Source organism: Chlorocebus sabaeus, unplaced genomic scaffold, assembly GCF_047675955.1.
Source record: "Chlorocebus sabaeus isolate Y175 unplaced genomic scaffold, mChlSab1.0.hap1 unalloc_scaffold_1134, whole genome shotgun sequence".
In the NCBI taxonomy this organism is placed as follows: Eukaryota; Metazoa; Chordata; class Mammalia; order Primates; family Cercopithecidae; genus Chlorocebus; species Chlorocebus sabaeus.
The window spans coordinates 1-10,019 of NW_027326896.1; the positions used below are offsets into that span (position 1 = coordinate 1).

Genomic DNA, 10,019 nt, shown 5'->3' on the forward strand with positions numbered 1-10,019 from the left:
CTTCAAATATCTCCTTATTTTCCTCATCACAATACTAATCTTGACCACCGCTAACAACCTTTTTCAACTCTTTCATCGGCTGGGAGGGCGTAGGAATCATATCTTTCTTATTAATCGGCTGATGATATTCTCGAACCGGACGCCCAACACAGCAGCAATCCAAGCAATCCTGTTACAATCGCATTGGCGATATTGGCCTCATCCTAGCTATAGCATATTTCCTCCTACACTACAAACTCATGAGAATACAACAAATTACTAACTCTAAAACCCAACCCACAACTCCCTCACCCAACTAGGCCTTCTCCTAGCAGCAATAGGAAAATCAGCTCAACTTGGCCTTCATCCTTGACTACCCTCCGCCATAGAAGGCCCAACTCCAGTCTCAGCCCCTACTACACTCTAGTACCATGGTTGTTGCCGGGGTGTACTTACTCATTCGCTTCCACCCTTTAATAGAAAGCAACACACTACTTCAAAGCCTCACACTATGTCTGGGAGCTATCACCACCATATTTATAGCCATCTGCGCCCTCACACAAAACGACATCAAAAAAATCGTAGCCTTCTCCACCTCAAGCCAACTAGGCCTAATAATAGTTACCATCGGCATCAATCAACCATATTTAGCATTCCTGCATATCTGTACTCACGCCTTCTTCAAAGCCCTACTTTTCATATGCTCCGGATCCATCATTCATAACCTAAATAACGAACAAGACATCCGAAAAATAGGAAGGCCTATTCAAAACAATACCCCTCACCTCAACTTCCCTACTCATCGGCAACCTAGCACTCACAGGAATACCATTCCTCACAGGCTTCTACTCCAAAGATCTCATTATCGAAGCCACAAACACGTCATATACCAACGCCTGAGCCCTATCTATCACCTTCATCGCCACCTCTCTAACAAGCGCCTATAGTACTCGAATCATTCTCCTCACCATAACAGGGCCACCTCGCTTTTCAACCCTAATAAACATTAACGAAAATAACCCCACCCTACTTAACCCAATTAAACGCCTCACAATGGGCAGCATTATTACTGGATTCCTTATCACCAACAACATCCCCCCCACTTCGCTTCCCCAACCAACAATACCTCACTACTTAAAACTCTCAGCCCTGTATGCAACTATCCTTGGTTTCCTAATAACCCTAGACCTGACCTCTATAACCAACAAACTAAAAATAAACAACCCATCACAAATATTTAAATTCTCCAACATACTAGGATATTTTCCCACTACAATTCACCGCATAGTCCCATATCAAAACCTACTCATAAGCCAAAAACCTAGCCCTTCTTCTACTAGATTCAATATGACTAGAAAAATCTATACCCAAGATGATCGCACATGTACATACCACCGCTTCCAAAACTGTCACCACCCAAAAAGGCATAATTAAGCTATACTCCCTCTCCTTTCTCATCCCCCTCACCCTAACCCTACTTCTAATAATATAACCTATTACCCCCGAGTGATCTCAATTACAATATATACACCCACAAATAATGTCCAACCAGCAACCACTACTAACCAACGCCCATAATCGGTACAAAGCACCAGCACCAATAGAATCCCCCCGAACTAACCCTGACCCCTCTCCCTCAAAAATCACCCAACTCCCCATACTATTAAAACTAACTACCACTACCCCATCAGAACTTGAAACCCATAGAACTAACCCTACTTCTATTATTAAAACCCACCAAAAGACCCCCTAAAACCCCAAACCCTGAACCCCATGTCTCAGGGTACTCCTCAATAGCTATCGCTGTAGTAATAACCAAAAAACAATTATTATACCCCCCAAATAAATTAAAAACAACATCAGACCTATATAAGTCCCCCCCAAAACCTAAAACTACCATACAACCAACCACACCACTAACAATCAATGCTAGCCCCCCATAAATAGGAGAGGCTTAGAAGAAAATCCAACAAATCCCATAACCAACAATACACTCAACGCAAATAAAATATATGTCATTGCTCTTGCATGGACTACAGCCATAACCAATGATATGAAAAACCACCGTTGTACTTCAACTACAAAAGCACTAATGACCCCAATACGTAAATCCAACCCAATTATAAAAATAATTAACCACTCCCTCATTGACCTGCCAACCCCATCCAACATTTCCATATGATGAAACTTCGGCTCACTCCTCGCATTCTGCCTAATTCTACAGATCATCACAGGCCTATTCTTAGCAATACATTACTCACCAGACACCTCTTCTGCCTTCTCTTCAATCGCACACATCACCCGAGACGTAAACCACGGCTGAATCATTCGCTACCTCCACGCCAACGGCGCCTCCATATTTTTCATCTGCCTCTTTCTACACGTAGGCCGAGGTCTTTACTATGGCTCATTCCTTCTCCTAAAAACCTGGAACACTGGCATTATACTTCTATTCTTGACTATAGCAACAGCCTTTATAGGCTTACGTACTTCCATGAGGCCAAATATCATTCTGAGGAGCAACAGTGATCACAAACCTATTATCAGCAATCCCATACATCGGGACCGACCTCGTCCAATGAATCTGAGGTGGGTACTCCATTGGCAACCCCACCCTTTCACGATTCTTCACCCTACACTTTATTCTACCTTTCATTATCACCGCTCTTACAATAGTCCATCTGCTATTCCTACACGAAACAGGATCAAACAACCCCTGCGGAATCTCATCAGACTCAGACAAAATCCCCTTCCACCCCTACTACACAATTAAGGATATCCTAGGCCTAGTCCTCCTCCTCTTCATCCTAACAACACTAACACTACTCTCACCCAACCTCCTAAACGACCCAGACAACTACATCCCAGCCGACCCACTAAATACCCCTCCACACATCAAAACCAGAGTGATACTTCCTATTTGCATACGCAATTCTACGATCTGTTCCTAATAAACTAGGGGGCGTACTAGCACTCTTCCTTTCAATCCTCATCCTATCTATTATCCCCACACTTCATAATTCCAAACAACAAAGCATAATATTCCGCCCACTTAGCCAATTCCTGTTCTGATTCCTAATTACAACCCTATTAACCCTCACCTGGATCGGAAGTCAGCCAGTAAGCCAACCCTTCATTTTTATTGGTCAACTAGCATCCACAATATACTTCACCACAGTTCTAATCCTGATACCACTAACCTCCCTAATCGAAAATAACCTACTCAAATGAACTTGCCCTTGTAGTATAAACTAATACACTAGTCTTGTAAACTAGAGATGAGACTCATAACCCCTAGGACAGCTCAGAAAGAAAGCACTCGACTTCACCACCAACACCCAAAACTGGCATTCTAGCTTAAACTACTTTCTGTCTTTTATATTGTACAAACCCTTACAGTACAACTCAAGCACCTTTACATAAATATGCTATGTAATTCGTGCATTACTGCTAGCCAACATGAATAATATATAGTACTATATCTGCTTAACTGTACATAACACATACTATCATATCCGCACCCACAGCCTCCAAAAAGCATACCCACCAAACAGAGATCTCACATACAACCCAACCACGAAACACCATAACCCGCCCACTCCACCCACAACACACCAACACAGACAGCAAGACCGTCCTCCGTACATAATACATTACCTTATTTGTCGTACAATAGTACATACCTACTACAAACCTTCCTCCCCCACCACGGATGACCCCCCTCACTTAGAACTCTCTTACTCACCATCCTCCGTGAAATCAAATATCCCGCACAAGCAGTGTTACCCTCCTCGCTCCGGGCCCACGACCCGTGGGGGTAGCTAAGAATGAGCTGTATCCGGCATCTGGTTCTTACCTCAGGGCCATGCCAACTAAAACCGTCCACACGTTCCTCTTAAATAAGACATCTCGATGGATCGATGGATCACGGGTCTATCACCCTATTAACCAGTCACTGGAGCTTCCCATGCATTTGGTATTTTTTATCTCTGGTCTGCACGCAACACCATCGCAACATGCTGACTCCCACCACATCCCGCCCTGAATGCGCCTGCCTTTGATTCCTAGTCCATGCCATTATTAATCGCACCTACGTTCAATATTCCAGCCCCGCATGACTACTAGCGATGTGTTATTTAATTCATGCTTGTAAGACATACAACAACCAACCCACAACACTACAAAAAATTCAAAAACCTTAACCAAACCCCCCCCCCCCCCTTGACCTTCACATAACCACCCCTTTGCCAAACCCGAAAACAAAGTCCTGCTCCCCCGGCCAAAGCTTGTATTTCCATCTTTTAGGTATGCATGCCCTAACTACTAACCCCTCAACTAACCTTCGCTTACCCTACCAACCACCCTTTGCCAAACCCCGAAAACAAAGTCCTGCTCCCCCGGCCAAAGCTTGTATTTCCATCTTTTAGGTATGCATGCCCTAACTACTAACCCCTCAACTAACCTTCGCTTACCCTACCAACCACCCTTTGCCAAACCCCGAAAACAAAGTCCTGCTCCCCCGGCCAAAGCTTGTATTTCCATCTTTTAGGTATGCATGCCCTAACTACTAACCCCTCAACTAACCTTCGCTTACCCTACCAACCACCCTTTGCCAAACCCCGAAAACAAAGTCCTGCTCCCCCGGCCAAAGCTTGTATTTCCATCTTTTAGGTATGCATGCCCTAACTACTAACCCCTCAACTAACCTTCGCTTACCCTACCAACCACCCTTTGCCAAACCCCGAAAACAAAGTCCTGCTCCCCCGGCCAAAGCTTGTATTTCCATCTTTTAGGTATGCATGCCCTAACTACTAACCCCTCAACTAACCTTCGCTTACCCTACCAACCACCCCCCCCCCCCACAACCCCAAAGATGCCACCTACATTCACACCCACCTTCTCGTCTACGTAGCTTAAACCTACCCCAAAGCAAGACACTGAAAATGCCTAGATGGATTCACACATCCCATAGACAAATAGGTTTGGTCCTGGCCTTTCTATTGACCTTTAGCAAGATTACACATGCAAGCCTCCCCGCCCCAGTGAAGACGCCCTACAAATCACTATGACTAAGAGGAGTGAGTATCAAGCACGCACATGCAGCTCAAAACACTTTGCTCAGCCACACCCCCACGGGAAACAGCAGTGACAAACCTTTAGTAATAAACGAAAGTTTAACTAAGCTATGCTACACCAAGGGTTGGTCAATTTCGTGCCAGCCACCGCGGCCACACGATTAACCCGAGCCAATAGAGACCGGCGTAGAGAGTGTTTTAGACCCAGCCTAATTAAAGCTAAACCCCACCTAAACTGTAAAATCCTAGCTAACATAAAATAAACTACGAAAGTGGCTTTAAAACCTCTGAATACACAACAGCTAAGACCCAAACTGGGATTAGATACCCCACTATGCTTAGCCCTAAACCTCAGTAGTTAAACCAACAAAACTACTCGCCAGAATACTACAAGCAACCGCTTGAAACTCAAAGGACTTGGCGGTGCTTCACCCCCCTAGAGGAGCCTGTCCCATAATCGATAAACCCCGATCCACCCCACCCTCTCTTGCTCAGCCTATATACCGCCATCTTCAGCAAACCCTGATAAAGGTCACAAAGTGAGCGCAAGTACCCCTTTTCGCAAAAACGTTAGGTCAAGGTGTAGCCTATGAGACGGAAAAAGATGGGCTACATTTTCTATCCTAGAAAACCCACGATAACTCTCATGAAACCTAAGAGTCCAAGGAGGATTTAGCAGTAAATTAAGAATAGAGTGCTTAATTGAACAAGGCCATAAAGCACGCACACACCGCCCGTCACTCCCCTCAAATATACTTAAGGACTATATTAACTAAACACCCTAATACCTATATAGAGGGGATAAGTCGTAACACGGTAAGTGTACCGGAAGGTGCACTTGGATAAATCAAGGTATAGCTTAACGCAAAGCATCCGGCCTACACCCGGAAGATCTCAGTACAATTTGACTACCTTGAGCCAACACTAGCCCCAAACATAACTAACACTAATACCAAACAACCATACACTAAACCATTCACCCACATAAAGTATAGGTGATAGAAATTCTAACTCGGCGCTATAGACACAGTACCGTAAGGGAAAGAATAATACCACCCAAGCATAAAATAGCAAGAACTAACTTCTGTACCTTTTGCATAATGAATTAACTAGAAATAGTTTCGCAAAGAGAACTAAAGCCAAACCCCCCGAAATCAGACGAGCTACCCAAAAACAGCTAAAAGAGCGCACCCGTCTATGTAGCAAAATAGTGGGAAGATTTATGGGTAGAGGTGACAAGCCTACCGAGCCTGATGATAGCTGGTTATCCAAGATAGAATTTTAGTTCAACCTTGAGCTTACCTACAGAACCTCTTAATCCTTTTGTAAGCTCAATTGCTAGTCTAAAGAGGGACAGCTCTTTAGACACTAGGAAAAAACCTTATATAGAGAGTAAAAAGCATAACCACCATAGTTGGCCCAAAAGCAGCCATCAATTAAGAAAGCGTTCAAGCTCAACATCAACTACCCAAAAAATACCAAACATAAAACTGAACTCCTCATCTCACATTGGATCAATCTATCATTTCATAGAAGCAATAATGTTAGTATAAGTAACATGAACATTTTCTCCACCGCATAAGCCTAAGTCAGACCGAAAACCTCACCGACACTTAACAGTCCAATATCAACAAACACAAACAAGCTGACATTACTTCCACTGTTAATCCAACACAGGCATGCCTCAAGGAAGGTTATAAAAAGTAAAAGGAACTCGGCAAAACTAACCCCGCCTGTTTACCAAAAACATCACCTCTAGCATTACTAGTATTAGAGGCACCGCCTGCCCAGTGACACACGTTTAACGGCCGCGGTACCCTGACCGTGCAAAGGTAGCATAATCACTTGTTCTCTAATTAGGGACTCGCATGAATGGCATCACGAGGGTTTAACTGTCTCTTACTTTCAACCAGTGAAATTGGCCTGTCCGTGAAGAGACGGACATGAACTAATAAGACGAGAAGACCCTGCGGAGCTTCAATTTACTAGTACAACTAAAAACCACACAAACCCACAGGTCTTTAAACCCCCATGCCTGTACTAAAAATTTTGGTTGGGGTGACCTCGGAGCACAGTCAAACCTCCGAACAATCCATGCTAAGACTACACAAGCCAAAGCAAACCAATACTTGCAATTGACCCAATAACTTGATCAACGGAACAAGTTACCCCAGGGATAACAGCGCAATTCTATTCTAGAGTCCATATCAACAATAGAGTTTACGACCTCGATGTTGGATCAGGACATCCTAATGGTGCAGCAGCTATCAAGGGTTCGTTTGTTCAACGATTAAAGTCCTACGTGATCTGAGTTCAGACCGGAGCAATCCAGGTCGGTTTCTATCTATTCAACATTTCTCCCTGTACGAAAGGACAAGAGAAATAGGGCCCACTTCACAATAGCGCCCCCCTCCCCATAAATGATCTAATCTTAATTTAACAAAACATTACAAATCCCACCCAAGAACAGGGTTTGTTAAGATGGCAGAGCCCGGCAATTGCATAAAATTTAAAATTTTAAAACCAGAGGTTCAACCCCTCTTCTTAACACTATGACTACAGCAAACCTTATACTCCTTGTTGCATCTACACTAACCGCCATAGCATTCCTTACACTTGTTGAACGAAAATTGTTAGGTTATATACAACTACGCAAAGGACCCAACATTGTAGGCCCTTACGGACTACTACAACCCTTCGCTGATGCAATAAAACTCTTCACCAAAGAGCCTCTAAAACCCTCAACATCCACCACTACTCTCTACACCATCGCACCCGCCCTAGCCTTCTCCATTGCCCTCCTCCTATGAACCCCCCTTCCCATACCTAACCCTCTAATCAATTTCAACCTAGGACTCCTGTTCATCCTAGCCATATCCAGCCTAACCGTCCACTCCATCCTATGATCAGGATGGGCATCAAACTCAAACTACGCCCTAATTGGAGCCCTACGAGCCGTCGCTCAAACAATTTCATATGAGGTTACCCTCGCTATTATCCTACTATCAGTCTTACTAACAAGCGGCTCATTTAACCTTAACATACTCATTACAACACAAGAGCACATCTGACTCCTCTTGCCATCATGACCCCTAGCCATAATATGATTCACCTCCACACTAGCAGAGACAAACCGAACCCCCTTCGACCTCATAGAAGGCGAATCAGAACTAGTATCAGGCTTTAACATCGAGTATGCCGCAGGTCCATTCGCCCTATTCTTTATAGCCGAATACATAAACATTATTATAATGAACGCCCTAACAACTACAATCTTTCTAGGCACATTCTACCCCACCCACTCGCCAGAATTATTCACAACATGCTTTACCACCAAAACGCTCCTCCTAACCTCCCTATTCTTATGAACTCGAGCAACATACCCCCGATTCCGCTACGACCAACTCATACATCTACTATGAAAAAACTTCCTTCCACTCACACTAGCATTTCTCATATGAAACATCCTAACACCCATTACAATCTCCAGCATTCCCCCTCAAACCTAGAAATATGTCTGACAAAAGAGTTACTTTGATAGAGTAAATGATAGAGGCCCCAACCCTCTTATTTCTAAGATTGCAGGCATTGAACCTACCCCTGAGAATCCAAACTTCTCCGTGCTACCTAACACACCCCATCCTAAAGTAAGGTCAGCTAAATAAGCTATCGGGCCCATACCCCGAAAATGTTGGTCACACCCTTCCCGTACTAATTAACCCCCTAGCCCAACTCATCATCTACACCACAATAATCACAGGCACACTCACTACACTATTGAGCTCACACTGATTTCTCGCCTGAGCAGGCCTGGAAATAAACATACTAGCCTTCATTCCAATTTTAATCAAAAAAACAAACCCCCGCTCCACAGAAGCCGCCACCAAGTATTTCCTAATACAATCCACCGCATCCATAATTCTTATAATAGCAATTACCCTCAACAACCTACTATCGGGGCACTGAATAATAACAAATACCGCCAACCAACTTCCATCGTTAATAATAACAACTGCCCTTGCCATAAAACTAGGAATAGCCCCATTCCACTTCTGAATTCCAGAAGTCACCCAAGGAACACCACTAATTCCTGGCCTACTCCTCCTCACATGACAAAAACTAGCCCCCATCTCAATTATATGTCAAATTCACCCATCAATCAACACCTGTGCCCTCATAACCCTCTCAACCCTATCCATCATAGTAGGCAGCTGAGGAGGCCTAAACCAAACACAATTACGCAAAATTATAGCATACTCCTCAATCACTCACATAGGCTGAATAATAATAACGCTAACATACAACCCAACCATTACAACCCTCTACCTAACCATATACATCGCCCTAACAACCACCATATTCCTATTCCTCAATCTGAACTCAAATACCACAACCCTTACACTATCCCTCACCTGAAACAAATCACCCCAACTCATACCACTAACAATATTCACCCTTATATCCCTAGGAGGTTTACCCCCACTAACCGGCTTCCTACCTAAATGAATAACTATTCAAGAACTTGCAATAAACAACAACTTTGTCATCCCCTCCATCATAGTCACCATAACCCTACTTAACCTGTACTTCTACATACGCCTAATCTACACCGTCTCAGTATCACTATTTCCCACCCCCAACAACACAAAAATGAACTGACAACTTGAAAACACAAAACCCACACCCCTCACCCCCACACTCACCATCATTTCTACTCTCCTACTACCAATCACCCCCCTAATCCTAACTATTCCCTAGAAATTTAGGTTAAATAAGACCAAGAGCCTTCAAAGCCCTTAGTAAGTAGACCACTTAATTTCTGAAACATATAAGGACTGCAAAAACCTACTCTGCATCAATTGAACGCAAATCAACCACTTTAATTAAGCTAAGCCCCTACTAGACCAATGGGACTCAAACCCATAAAAATTTAGTTAACAGCTAAACACCCTAATCAACTGGCTT

The 10,019-nt window shown here is 43.7% G+C and overlaps 1 long non-coding RNA gene across 1 annotated transcript; it reads right to left on the bottom strand.

Moving 5' to 3' along the window:
• Positions 1-563: 563 nt before the first annotated feature.
• On the bottom strand, positions 564-9,811 carry LOC140710970 (uncharacterized). The gene is made up of 2 exons (XR_012092136.1): positions 9,175-9,811; positions 564-1,300 (listed from the first exon to the last, which is right to left on the bottom strand). It is a non-coding gene; the product is annotated as an uncharacterized lncRNA (long non-coding RNA).
• Between the last annotated feature and the right edge of the window lie 208 nt (positions 9,812-10,019).